At 36.8% G+C, this 22,832-nt stretch overlaps 2 pseudogenes; both read right to left on the bottom strand.

Annotated features, from left to right (window-relative positions):
• Positions 1-362: 362 nt before the first annotated feature.
• LOC113355482 lies at positions 363-9,245 on the bottom strand (annotated as a pseudogene).
• Positions 9,246-13,466: 4,221 nt separating this feature from the next.
• LOC113359126 lies at positions 13,467-22,567 on the bottom strand (annotated as a pseudogene).
• Between the last annotated feature and the right edge of the window lie 265 nt (positions 22,568-22,832).

Here is a 22,832-nt window from a genome sequence, read left to right as displayed (position 1 = left end):
TACAAATTTTTGTGTTTCTAATTCTAGGATATAAGGATTACACAATCTAATACTATATCTAATGTAAATCATCCGGAAATACAAGTACTTATGACACCACAGTTACAGTAATTGCAGCATCATAAACTCTTTCTGACGCCTGTTTTGCCCGAAATATGCCAAGTTACCGAAAATTAGACAAGAATGAATAACCAGCAAAACCAAGAAATTGTCGAAGACTCTGAAATAAAGAGGGTAAAATTTTTTTTACTTCTAGGGTAAAAATCATAAACTCTTTCTGACGCCTGTTTTGCCTGAAATATGCCAAGTTTTTTCTTATAGGAAACTGTTACACGAACAACTGCAGAGAATTCTTCTGTGCTTTATGACACCATAGTCACAGGAATTGCAGCATCGTAACCTCTTTCCGACGCCTGTTTTGCCTAAATATGCCAAGTTACAGAAAGTAAGCAGTTAGATTCATAACCAAGAAATTGTTTAAAAGATTGTGAAATAAAGACGGTAAAAATTGTTTTACTTCTAGCTCCCAGTTGGTGCGTATAGTGATGATAAGAAGCGAAAAACCTTGAACAGAAAGTGTGCATACCAACCCAATCTAAAGTCCCTGTTTGGGCAATTTCGCATTTACAAAAGCATCATTATCCGTACTTAGTAATCTTGCAAAATTTACTAAGTATGATAAGAGAAAAACCATCTAACCTTTCCTCCCACATGTAGAACAAAAGCTAGCAGAACCGCACAAGGAATTCCGACAAGGTAATAAGATCCCAGATTGACATAAGCACCAATCTTTTGCCAACCACATCCTCTAGCCGTACCTGAAAGAACGACTCGGTAAATATTTCAAGCCGATATATTGACACATAATTTACTGTTTAGCACTGAAAGAACCTGAAAGAACGGATTGAAGTCCGTCAATGAAGTTGGAGACGGCAAGTATTGGTATCATCACTGCAACATAATCCACCACCTCTTTCTCATTGCTATAAGCACTGCCCCAAATATGGCGTATCAAAATCATGATTATGCCTATTATAATTCCCTCTGTGGCAGCCAAAACAAACACAACTTGCACAGCTAAACGTGCAGCTTGAGGATGGCCTGCTCCTAGCGCATTGGAAACTCTTGTGCTGTGGATTTTTTAGAAATATCTTTACTGTAAGAGCTTTCTACAGAGTACCTGACAAAGCTACATTACATAATATAAAGCGAAAAACACAATTAAGCATAATCATAAATAATTCAGAAAAACTAATACATTTAGCGCAACTGACCTTACATCCCCACCCAGTCCAGATGGGATCATCCAGACCAATGCACCTGTGTTAAGGCTGAAAAACATGAAGGATTTAGCAAACAAGAGTTTTTATTGGTTTTAGTATCTTGTGGATTTAGTGCACAAACCTTGATCGGCTGGGATCCAACTAGAATCGATATATCTATGATTGATCTGATTGATTAGTTACATGAGATCGGCATTCTCTATATTTCTCTTTGAGGTCTATATCGATTGAGTGTGAATCTAAACTTGACTATTTTGGTAGCTATTCGATAGATTGATCTAACCAAACAAAAGAGTTTATTAGATTAAACTTAAAAGACTTTGTCAACAACTCATTATATCTTCAAGCAAGATTGATTAGAGCGGTCACCAAACAGATTATTCCTTTACTGTTTGGAATACGATCCAAAGGAACTTTCTATTCACGTGCATGAATCTAGAAGTCGAAGGCGCAGGGATTCGAGGAAAGTAAGTAGCTAGAGGTAGTCTATTTGGTCTCAACTATACGAAGTTGGTATTAGATTTTGTATAGCGGCTTAATTCTGAGAGTATACAAGACTGGACTAGGTCCCGGGGTTTTTCTGTATTTGCGGTTTCCTTGTTAACAAAATCTTGCTGTGTCTTTTACATTGTTTTATGCATTATAATTGTTATTATAATTAAGTAAAATACACAAGTGTGTTAGCTCCATAACACTTGATATTCATCATGTATAGTTCCGGTTATTACCGAACCTATTACCAAGTGCACTCCTTGTTGTCGTAATGTCTCAATCTCGTATCCATAGACAATCACACAAGGTGTGGAACCGAATTGTTGTATTGTCTCGACTCTGTCCGTAGACGATCACATTCGGAAGAGGACTTATAGATTGAAACAAAAATATTGTGGTGTATTTGGGTACCCTCATCTTTTCATCTATATTTAATTAAGTGGACTAATCAGTATCAGGTCTAGTAAAAATAGTAAGACTAGTAGTGGCTTCAATTTCAGTAAGACTTGGAGTAGACTGTATTGGTATAATTTGAGCATTGACCTCTGTGATATGTTTGTGAGTGGTGAGCTCTAAGCAATGAGACATGAGCGACGAGAACTAGGGGATGAGATCTAAGCGAGAAGTTGTAATTAGTGAGTTTTGAGCTATGAGCTCATTCCGGCCGCCGGCATTTGAGTAAGATGGGCACTCAATAGTATGAATTTCCATCTCAATTGAAAGAATTATAAAATACTTATGACTCAGGGCATTAAAAGAGTGATCCAAGCAAGTCTACGATTTCACAATTTTTACTTCCAAATAATTTGAAAAGAATGGGAAATATCAAGTGGTATTTTTTTTCATTCATTAATCCAGATCTCTCCATTCTCTCTCTCTTCATACTCAAGCGATTTCCGTCGAGTATTATCCGCTTAAATCTGCTCCACTTAGAGTAGATCTGGGAAGTTTTAGTTTTCATCTACTGTTTCCATAGACTAGAGAGTTAACGTTCAAGTTTTTTTAGTTTTTCGGTGTCGTCTCCGACGCTTTTCGTTGTTGTCAGACCTTTTAGTCGTGTCTTCATGACGTTTCTTGTGACGTGTTTCCCACGCTACTTCCTTGCATTTATGGAGATTCAACTTTGGTTGTTTGGTCTTGTAAGTATTTGGAGTTGAACTCTAGTCACTGAAATCTAGATTCTTCTGATCAAAAATTAGGCAGAAAGCTCCTGATTTGGAATATCTTTTTTCAAAGAAGATTCAATATTAAATGATAAGACTATGTCTAGAAACCATCTCTTCCTATTTAATCGTCACTCTCATACTTGCATAGTTTATCGTTTCCTTATATGATCATTTTCTTTCTGTTGTCGGAATATCGGACTATATATTTTGTACACTATGTTCTTCATGTTTAAACAATAGCTTCTTGATGTACTTAATCACCTTATAATCAAGGTTCATGATTAATGAAATGGAATCCTTTCATTAAAAAAAATCTTTCTCCATTAATGTTATAAATAAATGTTTCTCAAATATTTATACAACAAATTCACCGAAAAGTAATTTACCCTTACATTAATGGCTAGTCACCAAACAGATTATTCTTTTACTGTTTGGAATACCGAAAAGTATTTGGACGTTGAGCTCCGGTCACTAGAATCTGGATTCTTCTGATAAAAAATTAGGCAGAAAACTCCTGATTTGGATTATCTCTTTTCAAAGAAGATTGAATATCAAATGATAAGACTATGTTTAAAAACTATCTCTTCCTATTTAATCGGCACTTTTATACTTGCATAGTTTATCGTTTCCTTGTATTCCTTTTCTTTATGTTATGGAAATATCCGACTATATATTTTGTACAGTAAGCATTTCATGTTTAAGCAATATAGTTTCTTGATGTACTTAATCACCTTATAATCAAGGTTCACGATTAATGAAATGGAATCCTTTCATTAAAAAAAATAAATCTTTCTCCATTAATGCTATAAATGTTTCTCAAATATTTATACAACGAATTCAGGGAAATCTAATTTACCCTTACATTAATGGCTAGTCATCCTTGAAAAATCATTGCTAATAATTCACTCAGAAAGTTGGACGTTAAATAGAAAAAGATAAAACTATCATCTATTTTAGTTCAAAAATGAATGTACTCCAATAAAATTGTATTGAAAGAGTATTGCAATGGCTTAACTTGAACCGGCTCATACACCTTCATTAAATTCTTTAGTGTACTTACAACCATGGAAGGGGTCGGGTATTAAGATCCTTAACCTCGTGGAGTTTGAAATTCTCCTATAGCAGCCTTGCATTCAAATTCAGTGCACAGAGTCGCAAAATCTAACGGCTGATAAGAAATAGGAGGTCTAATGATCTAGCGGATAATAACAATAGTTCTGACAGAATTCTATTTGTGAGATCCAATGATGGAATTTTAAAGTTTGGAGATCCAACGGTTATATCTACTTGAATTTTGTAATCCCTTATTACCATTAAAAGGGGAGAGATGGAAGGGGTCGGGCAATGAGATCGCTAACCTCGTGGAGTTTGAACATCTCCTAGAGGGCCTTGCATTCAAAATTCAGTGCACTGAGTCGCAAAGACATGGAGATAACACTTATCATCTTTACCAGGGGCTTTCTCCATGTGATGAGAAAGTCACAACACAGAGAGGATATGTCCAAACTTCAAATTTGTTTGCTTGAAGAATGTCCAAATCACAAATATACTCCGTATCCTAAAAATATCCAAATAATTTTTTGAGTTTGATAGGCGGCTACGCGCCTACCACATAACGGACTCTCAACGGCTTGGCTACTCTGTCGGGATTAAATCATGGATTTGTGTTGCAAAAATGTGGACTATGATGATATTGCAGCAAACATAAAGCCCAAGTAACAGAGAATGAAACAAGAGTAACCAACAAAAATCAAGGTTCAAATTGTTCCAAACTCTGAAATAAAGAGGCTAAAACATGTTTTATTTGTTGCTCCCAGTCTATGCGTATAGTGATGACACGAAGCGAAAAACCTTGAACACCAAGTGCGCATACCATCCCAACACAAAGTCCCTGTTTGCGAATTAGCCTGGCAATATTATACCAGGCGACGGTAAAATTAAAATCTAACGTCGCGTCCTTTCGTACAGTAGCGCTTTCCTTTGGGTTGGCGGGCTAGGCTGGAAATTGGGCCGGTCCACGTGACTGGGCCCCACCAGGGAAAAAAACAATAAAACAATACTTGAATTTAGTTTACAGGGGTGCTAAACTAGGTGATGATTATTAATTAGCTAAAGTCCACTCTCTAACACGTTAATGATCTACAATTATTGGATTAAACATTTTGTTAAAGTCCACTCTCTAATAACTTATATTCGTCGGAACTTATCAGGAAACTTCAAATGATAGTTACTACTGGTAGTACATAATGATCCATCAGAAGAAAGAGTTGACCTCCCAAACACTTGTGTTGGCAAACTATAAATAACAACAACAAAAAGAAACATCAGACTACAAGTTAATTTCAGCAAAGTAAAGATATGAAGAGCAAAACACTCATGAATTTGTTCACTGTGTTTGCTATGGTTTTGCCAATCTTCTTAGCTTCGGTTAGCGCATGTTCTCAAGTCGGGGAACCTTGTGGAATAATATCACTATGGGACGCTGACATCCGTGTATGCTGTGGAGTTGGTGTTCTTTGCAATGATAGTTATGTTTTGGGGCGTTTTTCGGGGATTTGTATCGATTGCGCCCAGGAAAATTGTTCCGAAAATTACCGTGCACCTTGTTGTGCAGTATAATGACCATACGGTGATTCAGCTTTGATATGAAGATCTATACCGATAACATTTGTGAAATTAATCGATTTGTTTAGTGCACTCTTTTGTGTTTTGCTTCACTTAATAACATCTTTGAGCTGCTATTGATTAGCTAGCTAGGCACATGGTCAAGCGCGGCCGTTTCTAGTACTTAATCGATCAAATGCTCGCTCTTAGATCATTTCGATGATTGTGTGTTTTGCTTCGTAATGTTAATTTGTATGGAAAATGGGTCATTTGTCCAAATATTTTTAAAACATGGTTCAAATGGACGAGTAAAAATTAGTATGGATGAAATGGACACAAAAAAAAATAGCAAGGATGAAACTGAATTTTTCCGGACTTAAACTTAAATAATAGTAAGGATGAAACTGGATGCATCCTGATGTAAATAAGAAAAAGTATTTAAAAATGGGTAGGATGAAACTGTTTACATCCTGACTATTTTTACATTTTTGTCCATTTAAACAGTATCAATTTCTAAATGTCATTTTCACTCAGAAATTGTTGATTTTGGCCTTTTTAACCAATTTTATGTAATTTGTATTCCTTGGAGGATTGTAATTTTATTACTAAATAATACAAGATTGATCTTATGTTTGCATCCCTTGGAGGCGGAGAACTAAATCTCTTTCAGGCGATAGTACTAATCTATCATGTAAATCATCGAAGAAATTTTTACACGAATAACTGCCGGAAATTCAAGTGCTTTATGACACCACAATTACATGAATTGCAGCATCATAAACTCTTTCTGACGCCCGTTTTTCCTGAATATACCAAAATGAGACAAGGAACCAGTCAGACAACAAAAACCAAGAAATTAATTGTTAAAAGATTTTTAAACAGAGAGGGTCAAGAATTGTTTTACTTCTTTCTCCCAGTCCGCGCGTATAGTGATGATAATAAGCAAAAAGCCTTGAACAAAAAGTGCGCATACCATCCCAACCCAAAGTCCCTATTTACGCAATTCCACATCAAGAAAACATCACCATCAGTCAATGTTGTGAAACGCGAGCTAGGCGCACGAGTCGCGCAGGGGGGAGCATAGCTAATAGAACGTTTAAGGCGCCAAAATGTGAGCCATTAGTATTTTTTTCTAGGCATGCCGGCCTAGGCGCCTCGTTTCACCTAACGCCTCACACAACTGGCATCAGTATTGAAGTGATATTCATAATTTGACCAAGTATAATAGAGAAGAACGTTCTAACCATTCCTCCCACGCGTAGAACAAAAGCTAATAGAACGGCACAAGGAATTCCGACAAGGTAATAAGATCCCAGATTGACATAAGCTCCAATCTTTTGCCAACCACATCCTCTAGCCGTACCTGAAAGGACGACTTGGTAAATATTTCAAGCTGATAAATTGACACATAATTTACTATTTAGCACCATTGATTGCAAAAAGAACCTGAAAGAACGTATTGAAGTCCGTAGACGAAGTTGGAGATGGCAAGTATTGGCATCATGACAACTACATAGTGCACCACCTCTTTCTCATTGCTATAAGCACTGCCCCAAATATGGCGTACCAAAATCATGATTGTGCCTATTAGAATTCCCTGTGTGGATGCCAAAACAAACACAACTTGTACTGCTAAACGCGCAGCTTGAGGATGATCTGCTCCTAGTTCATTTGAAACTCTTGTGCTGTGAAATTTTAGAAAAACTTTACTGTAAGAGCTTTATACATTCATCCAGCATAATCATTTTTAGTTTGTTCTTTTGATTGTTTGTTTCAATGTTGTGTGAGGCGCTAGGCGGGGCGCCAAGCCCTTCACCTCGCCTAGCGCCTAGGTGCCCCTAAGGCGCCCAAGGGGACCAGAAAAATAAAATGAAAAAGGTAATGACTCACGTTTATGGCACCTGGGGCGCTTTATTAGCTAGGCGCGCCATGTATGCCTTGGGAGCCTAGGCGAGCGCCTAGCACAACATAGGTTTGTTTTACAATGAAGCGAAAATGGCAATTCAGGGCAACTGACCTTACTGCACCACTGAGTCCAGATGAGATCATTGAGACTAATGAACCGGTGTTTAAGCTGAAAAATATGAAGGATTTAGCAAACAGAAAAGATAATTAATTTTTGTCTTTAGTTTTCCATAACGAGAGTACAAAATTACAGCGTTGTTGTTTGCATTTTGAAAACATTCATCAAGCCAGTTATGAAACAAGTATGAGAAAGGAGTTTACGAGATCGATATCATCGAAGTTTCTAGCTTTGGGTTGGGAAGCAAACCCGATAGCAGAACCACCAGCTCAAAAGACCACACTTCTAAGTTGTTCCAGTTGATGAAGTTAGACAATTGCTAAAATTATACAATAAGTCACTTAGGAAAGCAGGACTTACCAGACCATGATGGCAGAAGGAACTGCGAGTCTTATAAAGTTAAGAATGTCATGGAGTACTTCCTTTGAGAAACCAGTCCAAGTCCTTTCACATTTACCAGAGTACTTAACATAAAGTACGAGAAATGTCAGATTGATCCAACAAGATATGGAAGTCGCTATTGCAGCACCTTTATTTCCTAGGCCAGCTTTAAAAACCAGAACCCAAAACACAACAAAGTGCAGTAACGCCGTCATTGTCGAACTTATCATCATTGGGAAAACTATGTTTTGTGTCTGTAAAAACCTGACATAACACTGAAGAAGGGATCATATAACGAGCATAAACTCCTGCTTCGGCTGATATTTCAGGATCTTGTCCCACGGTTATGAGAATACGGCATGTGTTTGCCAAGACGAAAGCTACAGGAATGCTAACTAGTAAAAGAATAAACATTCCTCTTTGCATATGTATGCCCAACATATGATACTGTTTTGCTCCGTAAGATTGGCCTCATAGAGTGTCTAATGCACTTGCCATTCCCATCTAGTCCAAAAGATCAGAATGAACCATAATTAGATATGAACAACAAAAATCATATTAGTTCGATATCAAAAGAGGGTTTACTCTGAATGAAAAAAATTAATCATGGAACCATATTCGGGTTCTCCCATGGATTAAAATCAAATCTAACAAATACATAATACTCCATTTTCCAGTGTTACATATTCCGTCACCAAGGCACGCGGCACAAAACTAACAATTATCTTAAAAATGAATTAATTATCTCGACTTCTGAGTGGATTATCACACGCATGAGTGCACAGTGAGCACACACCTTTAAGCCATCAAATTTACTATATAGTATCACGTAAAGGCACATAAATAGATGTGAAATCTGACCACGACTTAGAGGAAGCAGCCATTGAAGCTGAAAATCGAATGTAATGGTAGAAATTAAGAAGAAGTTAACGATGAAAGTTGATTACCAGTAAGCTGAAACCAGTAACAGTTGCAAAAGAAGTAGCCATTGAAGCACCAGAAAGTGACAGTTCACCAAGATGACCAACAAACATAACTGAAATTAACTGTATACAAAACTGAAGGAGATTAACTGTTATTAGAGGTCCAGATAACCATAATTGTTTCTTCACTTCTTCAATAATGATCTCCGAATAACTACTATTCTTGTTATTTTCTTCTTCTTCTCTATTTCGTGATATTAATGGAGAATTCAAACTGCATTTTTATTCCTTTCTCTCCATCATTTCTGTGTTTTCTCTCAGAACACACACTGAGAGTACTCACTCACTCTAGTTGGAAAGAAAGAGACTCAAGAACTAGTGGGAGATTGACACCCTTCAACTATTTTCTTTTACGATTCAATAATTGTATCGCTAGGAAATCACCGTACTTTAACGCTTTTCTCAAAAGAGAAAGAATCCTTTTGGGATGAACGGTTGGCAAGAACCGAGGGCGACCGATCATATTCATGACTAATAGTTTCAAGTACGTACTTTTTGTTTTTCTTGGTTTGGACTGTTGACAGAGGCATTTCTGATTTAAAAGAAGACAGATAAGGCTAAGTCCTTTTGTCCACTGGTGTCGTGTGGAACAGGCTTTCGTCATGCGCCTTTAGTGAACCAAACACACCGTGTAGATAGATGCATGGATTTCTTCTAAGCGAAACATTATAATCTAGACTCAAAAATAACCTCCACATGAAGAAAAAGACATGCAAATTTCTAGTAAGAGAATTACCAACTGTGAAAATAATGATAATTACCAACCGTGAACTGATAATGCAAATCTTTAGACTGTTAGGCTGTCAATGGATATCCGTTGTTATCCGTTAGCCGAATCCGATTATCCGGAATCCTTTAGGTTAAGTTCCGTTATATCGGTAATCGGATATCCGTAGCTGATAACTTAATGGATATTTTTATCCTACCGTAAGGGTACCGGTTAAGGCTATTTCCGTTATCCTTATTTCCGATAACGTGTGTTTAGCACGTGTAAATTCTTAAACCTAGGTAAATATACTTCGATTCATTCATTCTTCTTCAGTTTCAGTCGACCCAAAACAGAGAAAAAAATAGAAGAAAAACTCACTCACCTCCTCTTCAGTTTCAATTCGTGAAAAATCATCTTCTTATCTATACAATAATGTGTGATTACTGATTAGAAAACTAGGGTTATCTTCTTCTGTTTCTTTTGAGTTTAATTTAAATCCTAAAAACTCAATTTTCAATTTAGGGTTTCTGAAATTAGGGTTTTCAAAACAGATTGATATTCGTGAAATTAATCATGTCTCAAAGCGAAAGAGGAGCATCCAATCATGTTGGTTCATCAAGCAATCCCTCACCCTCACTTTCAGTTGCATCACAATTACCTGCTGCATCAAACCAAGTTCAAGGTTCAGGAATTCATTCAACACCTGCTGCTGTTACACCTGCGGTTCGTCCCAGAGAAGAAGCAGAAGATGAAATAGAAGTAGATGAAGATCCAATTATAGCTAAAAAAAAAAAGAAAAAACTACATTCAATTAGGTCTGACGCATGGAATGATTTTGAAAGGTCAATTGGAAAGAAGATAGTAAAACGGAAGCAGGTTGGGATAATTTTAGCTCACTGCAAACATTGTAAGAAGAAATTTGAAGCACCAAGGAACCAGCCGCTTGCATCACCATGCTAAAAAGAAAAGCCTGAGAATGAGAAAGGACAAAGAAAGATTACAACAATTAAAACAGGTAATGCACAAACTAAGTTAGCTAATTGGAAGTATGATGCTGATGCTACTAGGATACTTGTTGCTAAGATGATTGCTAAGCATGGTTATCCAATCACTATAGTTGAGCATCCATATTTTAGAGAGTTTGTTAAGTCTCTGAATCCTGCTCCTAAGCTTTACACTAGAAATACAGTTAGGGAAGATATCATGAAACTAAGAACTGAGTTCAAACTGCAATTACAAGAACAATTTGAAACAATTACATCTAAATGTAGTTTAACAACAGATATGTGGACATGTAAGCATACAAAAGATGGTTATTATTGTGTGACAATTCATTACATGGATGATGAGTGGAAACTGGTTAAAAAAACACTAGCATACACTTTAGTGCCATCACCACATTCTGGATAAGTTCTAACATTTGTAGTGAAATCAGTAGCTCTAGATTGGAACATATTGTAAGCTTTTTGCTATAGCTGCTGACAATGCTAGCTCAAACAATGTTATGATGGAAAATCTGAAGTCATGGCTTGATAGCAAAGATTGTCTAGTTCTTAATGGGGATTAGTTCCAAATGAGGTGTAGTAATCATGTATTGTACTTGATTGTGGGGTGTGGAATGAGAGTAGTTGCTCCATTTATAGATGAAGTTAGAGAGTGTGTGAAATATGTCAAGTCAAGTCAGGCTAGAAAAGAGAGATTTGAATGTGTTATTTTCCAAGTTAAGCTTCCTGCTTCAAGGTCTGTTGGTTTAGATGTGGATACCAGGTGGAACTCCACCTTTAAGATGCTTAACGATGCAAATTTTTTGAGACAAGCTTTTGTTAGGCTAGATGATTTGGACAATGACTTCAAGATACTACCAACTTCTCAGGAGTGGCAACAAGGAGTACATATATGTGAATGTTTGGAATTATTTGATGTGATTTCAACCAAATTTGTCGGGATTAAGTATCCCACAACAAATTTGTATTGTAATGGGGTTAAAGAAGTTAATAGATGCATTAAGATCTGGGAATTAAGTGAGCATGAGTATATCAGAGACATGGCCAAGAATATGAGGACAAAATTTAATAGCTACTGGAAATAAAGTAACACTTTGATGGTCATTGGAGTTGGTTTAGATCCTAGGTATAAGGCTAGATGGGTGGAGTTTGTTATGAAGAGAGTATATGGTGTGCAAAACTATCAAACTCAATATAACAAATTTGAGCTTTCACTCAATGCTCTTTACTGTGCTTATGAAACCAACACTATAACTCCAGATTATTTTGATAGTGGAATGAATTCAGCTGGAATTGAGATCTGTGCAGCTACAACAACATCATATGAATTTGGTTATGATGATTTTATTATGGAAAACAATGTGTTGAGGTTGAGAAATCAGAATTGGAGACATACTTAGCAGAAACAGTTCTTCCTAAGGCACATCCACTGAAGAAATGAGGTTTGATATCTTAAGTTGGTGGAATCATGATCCTAAGTACCCAACTCTCTCAAGGATTTCAAGAGATGTATTGGCTGTTCCAGTGACAAGTGTAGCATCAGAATCAATGTTTAATATTGGTGGCAGGGTTCTCACATCTCATAGGAGTTCATTAGCTCCAGAACTTGTTGAAGCATTGCTTTGTTTGGGTGATTGGCTGCCAGATCTCAGTCTCAGTGACAGTGATAGTTGTATTACTGGTAACTTTCCTCACATCTTGATATTTTATTTGCTTTTATATTTATTGGCTTATTGCACTGACATTGCAAACTTAACTAACACTTTTGATTTTCCTTTAAAAATGCAGAAGTTCAGGACTAAGGAGGAATACATTTGCAGATGCAGTTGGCAGTGGAGATGGAGGAATGCATTTGCAGTTGTTGCAACATATGGAGATAAAGTTCCTTTCATCCTTTGTCTTTTCTTTTGCAAGAACATGGTTTTTTATTTGCTAGAAGTCTAGAACATCTGAACATGTAATTTGGTGGCGTGGATTTAGAACATGAACATCTGTATGTTTTTTTTATGCGGCATGGATTTAGAACTGGTTTTCTTGGATTTAGAACTTGCTCTGTTTGTTCTGTGAAAATATCGGATGGTATCGGAAAAATATCTGATATCCAGTAAGTCCGACGTAACGGTAATGAAATTGAATTTTAAATTTCCGTCGGAACTTAACGGATATCCGATATCCGATAATTTTAATGGCAACGAAAGCGGCAGAACCAATATCCGTTACGTTTAGTGTCGTTGACAGCCCTATCTTTGTGTTCTTTAGGTCAAACTGTGATATTGCAGCAAACATCAAGCCCAACAAGATTATGGTTGGTTGCAAAGTACCGTTCATATTTTGTGATGCTGTATGCTCAGACAAGTGCGAGCAATTTTTGTTTTCAGGTAAAACACTTTGTCACTTAATAAATTTGGTTAGGGAAGCAACCATTTTCTCAAACTTGCAGGCATCATTTCTTTCAAAATTAAAAATTTTGTGTTTCTAATTCTAGGATATAAGGATTACACAATCTACTACTATATCTAATGTAAATCATCCGGAAATACAAGTACTTTATGACACCACAGTTACAGGAATTGCAGCATCATAAACTCTTTCTGACGCCTGTTTTGCCCGAAATATGCCAAGTTACCGAAAATTAGACAAGAATGAATAACCAGCAAAACCAAGAAATTGTCGAAGACTCTGAAATAAAGAGGGTAAAAATTGTTTTACTTCTAGGGTAAAAATCATAAACTCTTTCTGACGCCTGTTTTGCCTGAAATATGCCAAGTTTTTTCATATAAGAAATTGTTACACGAACAACTGCAGAGAATTCTTCTGTGCTTTATGACACCATAGTCACAGGAATTGCAGCAACGTAAACTCTTTCCGACGCCTGTTTTGCCTAAGTATGCCAAGTTACAGAAAGTAATCAGTTAGATTCATAACCAAGAAATTGTTTAAAAGATTGTGAAATAAAGACGGTAAAAATTGTTTTACTTCTAGCTCCCAGTTGGTGCGTATAGTGATGATAAGAAGCGAAAAACCTTGAACAGAAAGTGTGCATACCAACCCAATCTAAAGTCCCTGTATGGGCAATTTCGCATTTACAAAAGCATCATTATCCGTACTTAGTAATCTTGCAAAATTTACCAAGTATGATAAGAGAAAAACCATCTAACCTTTCCTCCCACATGTAGAACAAAAGCTAGTAGAACCGCACAAGGAATTCCGACAAGGTAATAAGATCCCAGATTGACATAAGCACCAATCTTTTGCCAACCACATCCTCTAGCCGTACCTGAAAGAACGACTCGGTAAATATTTCAAGCCGATATATTGACACATAATTTACTGTTTAGCACTGAAAGAACCTGAAAGAACGGATTGAAGTCCGTCAATGAAGTTGGAGACGGCAAGTATTGGCATCATCACTGCAACATAATCCACCACCTCTTTCTCATTGCTATAAGCACTGCCCCAAATATGGCGTATCAAAATCATGATTATGCCTATTATAATTCCCTCTGTGGCAGCCAAAACAACACAACTTGCACAGCTAAACGTGCAGCTTGAGGATGGCCTGCTCCTAGCGCATTGGAAACTCTTGTGCTGTGGATTTTTTAGAAATATCTTTACTGTAAGAGCTTTATACAGTACCTGACAAAGCTACATTACATAATATAAAGCGAAAAACACAATTAAGCATAATCATAAATAATTCAGAAAAACTAATACATTTAGCGCAACTGACCTTACAGCCCCACCCAGTCCAGATGGGATCATCCAGACCAATGCACCTGTGTTAAGGCTGAAAAACATGAAGGATTTAGCAAACAAGAGTTTTATTGGTTTTAGTATCTTGTGGATTTAGTGCACAAACCTTGATCGGCTGGGATCCAACTAGAATCGATATATCTATGATTGATCTGATTGATTAGTTACATGAGATCGGCATTCTCTATATTTCTCTTTGAGGTCTATATCGATTGAGTGTGAATCTAAACTTGACTATTTTGGTAGCTATTCGATAGATTGATCTAACCAAACAAAAGAGTTTATTAGATTAAACTTAAAAGACTTTGTCAACAACTCATTATATCTTCAAGCAAGATTGATTAGAGCGGTCACCAAACAGATTATTCCTTTACTGTTTGGAATACGATCCAAAGGAACTTTCTATTCACGTGCATGAATCTAGAAGTCGAAGGCGCAGGGATTCGAGGAAAGTAAGTAGCTAGGGGTAGTCTATTTGGTCTCAACTATACGAAGTTGGTATTAGATTTTGTATAGCGGCTTAATTCTGAGAGTATACAAAACTGGACTAGGTCCCGGGGTTTTTCTGTATTTGCGGTTTCCTTGTTAACAAAATCTTGCTGTGTCTTTTACATTGTTTTATGCATTATAATTGTTATTATAATTAAGTAAAATACACAAGTGTGTTAGCTCCATAACACTTGATATTCATCATGTATAGTTCCGGTTATTACCGAACCTATTACCAAGTGCACTCCTTGTTGTCGTAATGTCTCAATCTCGTATCCATAGACAATCACACAAGGTGTGGAACCGAATTGTTGTATTGTCTCGACTCTGTCCGTAGACGATCACATTCGGAAGAGGACTTATAGGTTGAAACAAAAATATTGTGGTGTATTTGGGTACCCTCATCTTTTCATCTATATTTAATTAAGTGGACTGATCAGTATCAGGTCTAGTAAAAATAGTAAGACTAGTAGTGGCTTCAATTTCAGTGGAGTAGACTGTATTGGTATAATTTGAGCATTGACCTCTGTGATATGTTTGTGAGTGGTGAGCTCTAAGCAATGAGACATGAGCGACGAGAACTAGGGGATGAGCTAAGCGACAAGTTGTAATTAGTGAGTTTTGAGCGATGAGCTCATTCCGGCCGCTGGCATTTGAGTAAGATGGGCACTCAATAGTATGAATTTCCAGTGGTGTTATTTTAGGTGATCTCAATTGAAAGAATTATAAAATACTTATGACTCAGGGCATTAAAAGAGTGATCCAAGCAAGTCTACGATTTCACAATTTTTACTTCCAAATAATTTGAAAAGAATGGGAAATATCAAGTGGTATTTTTTTTCATTCATTAATCCAGATCTCTCCATTCTCTCTCTCTTCATACTCAAGCGATTTCCGTCGAGTATTATCCGCTTAGATCTGCTCCACTTAGAGTAGATCTGGGAAGTATTAGTTTTCATCTACTGTTTCCATAGACTAGAGAGTTAACGTTCAAGTTTTTTTAGTTTTTCGGTGTCGTCTCCGACGCTTTTCGTTGTTGTCAGACCTTTTAGTCGTGTCTTCATGACGTTTCTTGTGACGTGTTTCCCACGCTACTTCCTTGCATTTATGGAGATTCAACTTTGGTTGTTTGGTCTTGTAAGTATTTGGAGTTGAACTCTAGTCACTGAAATCTAGATTCTTCTGATCAAAAATTAGGCAGAAAACTCCTGATTTGGAATATCTTTTTTCAAAGAAGATTCAATATTAAATGATAAGACTATGTATAGAAACCATCTCTTCCTATTTAATCTTCACTCTCATACTTGCATAGTTTATCGTTTCCTTATATGATCATTTTCTTTCTGTTGTCGGAATATCCGACTATATATTTTGTACAGTATGTTCTTCATGTTTAAACAATAGTTTCTTGATGAACTTAATCACCTTATAATCAAGATTCATGATTAATGAAATGGAATCCTTTGATTAAAAAAATAAAAATTTCTCCATTGATGCTATAAATAAATGTTTCTCAAATATTTATACAACAAATTCACCGAAAAGTAATTTACCCTTACATTAATGGCTAGTCACCAAACAGATTATTCCTTTACTGTTTGGAATACCGAAAAGTATTTGGACGTTGAGCTCCGGTCACTAGAATCTGGATTCTTCTGATAAAAGATTAGGCAGAAAACTCCTGATCTGGATTATCTCTTTTCAAATAAGATTGAATATCAAATGATAAGACTATGTTTAAAAACCATCTCTTCCTATTTAATCGGCACTTTTATACTTGCATAGTTTATCGTTTCCTTGTATTCCTTTTCTTTATGTTATGGAAATATCCGACTATATATTTTGTACAATAAGCATTTCATGTTTAAACAATATAGTTTCTTGATGTACTTAATCACCTTATAATCAAGGTTCACGATTAATGAAATGGAATCCTTTCATTAAAAAAAATAAATCTTTCTCCATTAATGCTATAAATGTTTCTCAAATATTTATACAACGAATTCAGTGAAATGTAATTTACCCTTACATTAATGGCTAGTCATCCTTGACAAATCATTGCTAATAATTCACTCAGAAAGTTGGACGTTAAATAAAAAAGATAAAACTATATCTATTTTAGTTCAAAAATGAATGTACTCCAATAAAATTGTATTGAAAGAGTATTGCAATGGCTTAGCTTGAACCGGCTCATACACCTTCATTAAATTCTTTAGTGTACTTACAACCATGGAAGGGGTCGGGTATTAAGATCCTTAACCTCGTGGAGTTTGAAATTCTCCTATAGCAGCCTTGCATTCAAATTCAGTGCACAGAGTCGCAAAATCTAACGGCTGATAAGAAAAAGAGGTCTAATGATCTAACGGATAATAACAATAGTTCTGACAGAATTCTATTTGTGAGATCCAACGATGGAATTTTAAAGTTTGGAGATCCAACGGTTATATCTACTTGAATTTTGTAATCCCTTATTACCGTTAAAAGGGGAGAGATGGAAGGGGCCGGGCAATGAGATCGCTAACCTCGTGGAGTTTGAACATCTCCTAGAGGGCCTTGCATTCAAAATTCAGTGCACTGAGTCGCAAAGACATGGAGATAACACTTATCATCTTTACCAGGGGCTTTCTCCATGTGATGAGAAAGTCACAACACAGAGAGGATATGTCCAAACTTAAATTTGTTTGCTTGAAGAATGTCCAAATCACAAATATACTCCGTATCCTAAAAATATCCAAATAATTTTTGAGTTTGATAGGCGGCTACGCGCCTACCACATAACGGACTCTCAACGGCTTGGCTACTCTGTCGGGATTAAATCATGGATTTGTGTTGCAAAAATGTGGACTATGATGATATTGCAGCAAACATAAAGCCCAAGTAACAGAGAATGAAACAAGAGTAACCAACAAAAATCAAGGTTCAAATTGTTCCAAACTCTGAAATAAAGAGGCTAAAACATGTTTTATTTGTTGCTCCCAGTCTATGCGTATAGTGATGACACGAAGCGAAAAACCTTGAACACCAAGTGCGCATACCATCCCAACACAAAGTCCCTGTTTGCGAATTAGCCTGGCAATATTATACCAGGCGACGGTAAAATTAAAATCTAACGTCGCGTCCTTTCGTACAGTAGCGCTTTCCTTTGGGTTGGCGGGCTAGGCTGGAAATTGGGCCGGTCCACGTGACTGGGCCCCACCAGGGAAAAAAACAATAAAACAATACTTGAATTTAGTTTACAGGGGTGCTAAACTAGGTGATGATTATTAATTAGCTAAAGTCCACTCTCTAACACGTTAATGATCTACAATTATTGGATTAAACATTTTGTTAAAGTCCACTCTCTAATAACTTATATTCGTCGGAACTTATCAGGAAACTTCAAATGATAGTTACTACTGGTAGTACATAATGATCCATCAGAAGAAAGAGTTGACCTCCCAAACACTTGTGTTGGCAAACTATAAATAACAACAACAAAAAGAAACATCAGACTACAAGTTAATTTCAGCAAAGTAAAGATATGAAGAGCAAAACACTCATGAATTTGTTCACTGTGTTTGCTATGGTTTTGCCAATTTCTTAGCTTCGGTTAGCGCATGTTCTCAAGTCGGGGAACCTTGTGGAATAATATCACTATGGGACGCTGACATCCGTGTATGCTGTGGAGTTGGTGTTCTTTGCAATGATAGTTATGTTTTGGGGCGTTTTCGGGGATTGTATCGATTGCGCCCAGGAAAATTGTTCCGAAAATTACCGTGCACCTTGTTGTGCAGTATAATGACCATACGGTGATTCAGCTTTGATATGAAGATCTATACCGATAACATTTGTGAAATTAATCGATTTGTTTAGTGCACTCTTTTGTGTTTTGCTTCACTTAATAACATCTTTGAGCTGCTATTGATTAGCTAGCTAGGCACATGGTCAAGCGCGGCCGTTTCTAGTACTTAATCGATCAAATGCTCGCTCTTAGATCATTTCGATGATTGTGTGTTTTGCTTCGTAATGTTAATTTGTATGGAAAATGGGTCATTTGTCCAAATATTTTTAAAACATGGTTCAAATGGACGAGTAAAAATTAGTATGGATGAAATGGACACAAAAAAAAATAGCAAGGATGAAACTGAATTTTTCCGGACTTAAACTTAAATAATAGTAAGGATGAAACTGGATGCATCCTGATGTAAATAAGAAAAAGTATTTAAAAATGGGTAGGATGAAACTGTTTACATCCTGACTATTTTTACATTTTTGTCCATTTAAACAGTATCAATTTCTAAATGTCATTTTCACTCAGAAATTGTTGATTTTGGCCTTTTTAACCAATTTTATGTAATTTGTATTCCTTGGAGGATTGTAATTTTATTACTAAATAATACAAGATTGATCTTATGTTTGCATCCCTTGGAGGCGGAGAACTAAATCTCTTTCAGGCGATAGTACTAATCTATCATGTAAATCATCGAAGAAATTTTTTACACGAATAACTGCCGGAAATTCAAGTGCTTTATGACACCACAGTTACATGAATTGCAGCATCATAAACTCTTTCTGACGCCTGTTTTCCTGAATATACCAAAATGAGACAAGGAACCAGTCAGACAACAAAAACCAAGAAATTTTGTTAAAATATTTTTAAACAGAGAGGGTCAAGAATTGTTTTTACTTCTTTCTCCCAGTCCGCGCGTATAGTGATGATAATAAGCAAAAAGCCTTGAACAAAAGTGTTCATACCATCCCAACCCAAAGTCCCTATTTACGCAATTCCACATCAAGAAAACATCACCATCAGTCAATGTTGTGAAACGCGAGCTAGGCGCACGAGTCGCGCAGGGGGGAGCATAGCTAATAGAACGTTTTAAGGCGCCAAAATGTGAGCCATTAGTATTTTTTTTCTAGGCATGCCGGCCTAGGCGCCTCGTTTCACCTAACGCCTCACACAACTGGCATCAGTATTGAAGTGATATTCATAATTTGACCAAGTATAATAGAGAAGAAGAACGTTCTAACCATTCCTCCCACGTGTAGAACAAAAGCTAATAGAACGGCACAAGGAATTCCGACAAGGTAATAAGATCCCAGATTGACATAAGCTCCAATCTTTTGCCCAACCACATCCTCTAGCCGTACCTGAAAGGACGACTTGGTAAATATTTCAAGCTGATAAATTGACACATAATTTACTATTTAGCACCATTGATTGCAAAAGAACCTGAAAGAACGTATTGAAGTCCGTAGACGAAGTTGGAGATGGCAAGTATTGGCATCATGACAACTACATAGTGCACCACCTCTTTCTCATTGCTATAAGCACTGCCCCAAATATGGCGTACCAAAATCATGATTGTGCCTATTAGAATTCCCTGTGTGGATGCCAAAACAAACACAACTTGTACTGCTAAACGCGCAGCTTGAGGATGATCTGCTCCTAGTTCATTTGAAACTTGTGTGCTGTGAAATTTTAGAAAAACTTTACTGTAAGAGCTTTATACAATCATCCAGCTTAATCATTTTTAGTTTGTTCTTTTGATTGTTTGTTTCAATGTTGTGTGAGGCGCTAGGCGGGGCGCCAAGCCCTTCACCTCGCCTAGCGCCTAGGTGCCCCTAAGGCGCCCAAGGGGACCAGAAAAATAAAATGAAAAAGGTAATGACTCACGTTTATGGCACCTGGGGCGCTTTATTAGCTAGGCGCGCCCTGTATGCCTTGGGCGCCTAGGGGAGCGCCTAGCACAACATAGGTTTGTTTTACAATGAAGCGAAAATGGCAATTCAGGGCAACTGACCTTACTGCACCACTGAGTCCAGATGAGATCATTGAGACTAATGAACCGGTGTTTAAGCTGAAAAATATGAAGGATTTTGCAAACAGAAAAGATAATTAATTTTTGTCTTTAGTTTTCCATAACGAGAGTACAAAATTACAGCGTTGTTGTTTGCATTTTGAAAACATTCATCAAGCCAGTTATGAAACAAGTAGAAAGGAGTTTACGAGATCGATATCATCGAAGTTTCTAGCTTTGGGTTGGGAAGCAAACCCGATAGCAGAACCACCAGCTCAAAAGACCACACTTCTAAGCTGTTCCAGTTGATGAAGTTAGACAATTGCTAAAATTATACAATAAGTCACTTAGGAAAGCAGGACTACCAGACCATGATGGCAGAAGGAACTGCGAGTCTTATAAAGTTAAGAATGTCATGGAGTACTTCCTTTGAGAAAACCAGTCCAAGTCCTTTCACATTTACCAGAGTACTTAACATAAAGTACGAGAAATGTCAGATTGATCCAACAAGATATGGAAGTCGCTATTGCAGCACCTTTATTTCCTAGGCCAGCTTTAAAAACCAGAACCCAAAAACACAACAAAGTGCAGTAACGCCGTCATTGCAGAACTTATCATCATTGGGAAAACTATGTTTTGTGTCTGTAAAAACCTGACATAACACTGAAGAAGGGATCATATAACGAGCATAAACTCCTGCTTCGGCTGATTTCAGGATCTTGTCCCACGGTTATGAGATATGAGAATACGGCGTGTGTTTGCCAAGACGAAAGTTACAGGAATGCTAACTAGTAAAAGAATAAACATTCCTCTTTGCATATGTATGCCCAACAATGATACTGTTTTGCTCCGTAAGATTGGCCGCCATAGAGTGTCTAATGCACTTGCCATTCCCATCTAGTCCAAAAGATCAGAATGAACCATAATTAGAATGAACAACCAAAAATCATATTAGTTCGATATCAAAGAGGGTTTACTCTGAAGAATGAAAAAATTAATCATGGACCATTCGGGTTCTCCCATGGATTTAAATCAAATCTAACAAATACATAATACTCCATTTTCCGTTGTTACATATTCCGTCACCAAGGCACGCGGCACAAAACTAACAATTATCTTAAAAATGAATTAATTATCTCGACTTCTGAGTGGATTATCACACGCATGAGTGCACAGTGAGCACACACCTTTAAGCCATCAAATTTACTATATAGTATCACGTAAAGGCACATAAATAGATGTGAAATCTGACCACGACTTAGAGGAAGCAGCCATTGAAGCTGAAAATCGAATGTAATGGTAGAAATTAAGAAGAAGTTAACGATGAAAGTTGATTACCAGTAAGCTGAAACCAGTAACAGTTGCAAAAGAAGCCATTGAAGCACCAGAAAGTGACAGTTCACCAAGATGACCAACAAACATAACTGAAATTAACTGTATACAAAACTGAAGGAGATTAACTGTTATTAGAGGTCCAGATAACCATAATTGTTTCTTCACTTCTTCAATAATGATCTCCGAATAACTACTATTCTTGTTATTTTCTTCTTCTTCTCTATTTCGTGATATTAATGGAGAATTCAAACTGCATTTTATTCCTTTCTCTCCATCATTTCTGTGTTTTCTCTCAGAACACACACTGAGAGTACTCACTCACTCTAGTTGGAAAGAAAGAGACTCAAGAACTAGTGGGAGATTGACACCCTTCAACTATTTTCTTTTACGATTCAATAATTGTATCGCTAGGAAATCACCGTACTTTAACGCTTTTCTCAAAAGAGAAAGAATCCTTTTGGGATGAACGGTTGGCAAGAACCGAGGGCGACCGATCATATTCATGACTAATAGTTTCAAGTACGTACTTTTTGTTTTTCTTGGTTTGGACTGTTGACAGAGGCATTTCTGATTTAAAAGAAGACAGATAAGGCTAAGTCCTTTTGTCCACTGGTGTCGTGTGGAACAGGCTTTCGTCATGCGCCTTTAGTGAACCAAACACACCGTGTAGATAGATGCATGGATTTCTTCTACGAAACATTATAATCTAGACTCAAAAATAACCTCCACATGAAGAAAAAGACATGCAAATTTCTAGTAAGAGAATTACCAACTGTGAAAATAATGATAATTACCAACCGTGAACTGATAATGCAAATCTTTAGACTGTT

The sequence above is a fragment of the Papaver somniferum genome, chromosome 3 (genome assembly GCF_003573695.1).
Source record: "Papaver somniferum cultivar HN1 chromosome 3, ASM357369v1, whole genome shotgun sequence".
NCBI lineage: Eukaryota > Viridiplantae > Streptophyta > Magnoliopsida > Ranunculales > Papaveraceae > Papaver > Papaver somniferum.
Note: the sequence above shows the minus strand (reverse complement) of the source record. Positions and strands in the feature narration are given on the sequence as shown.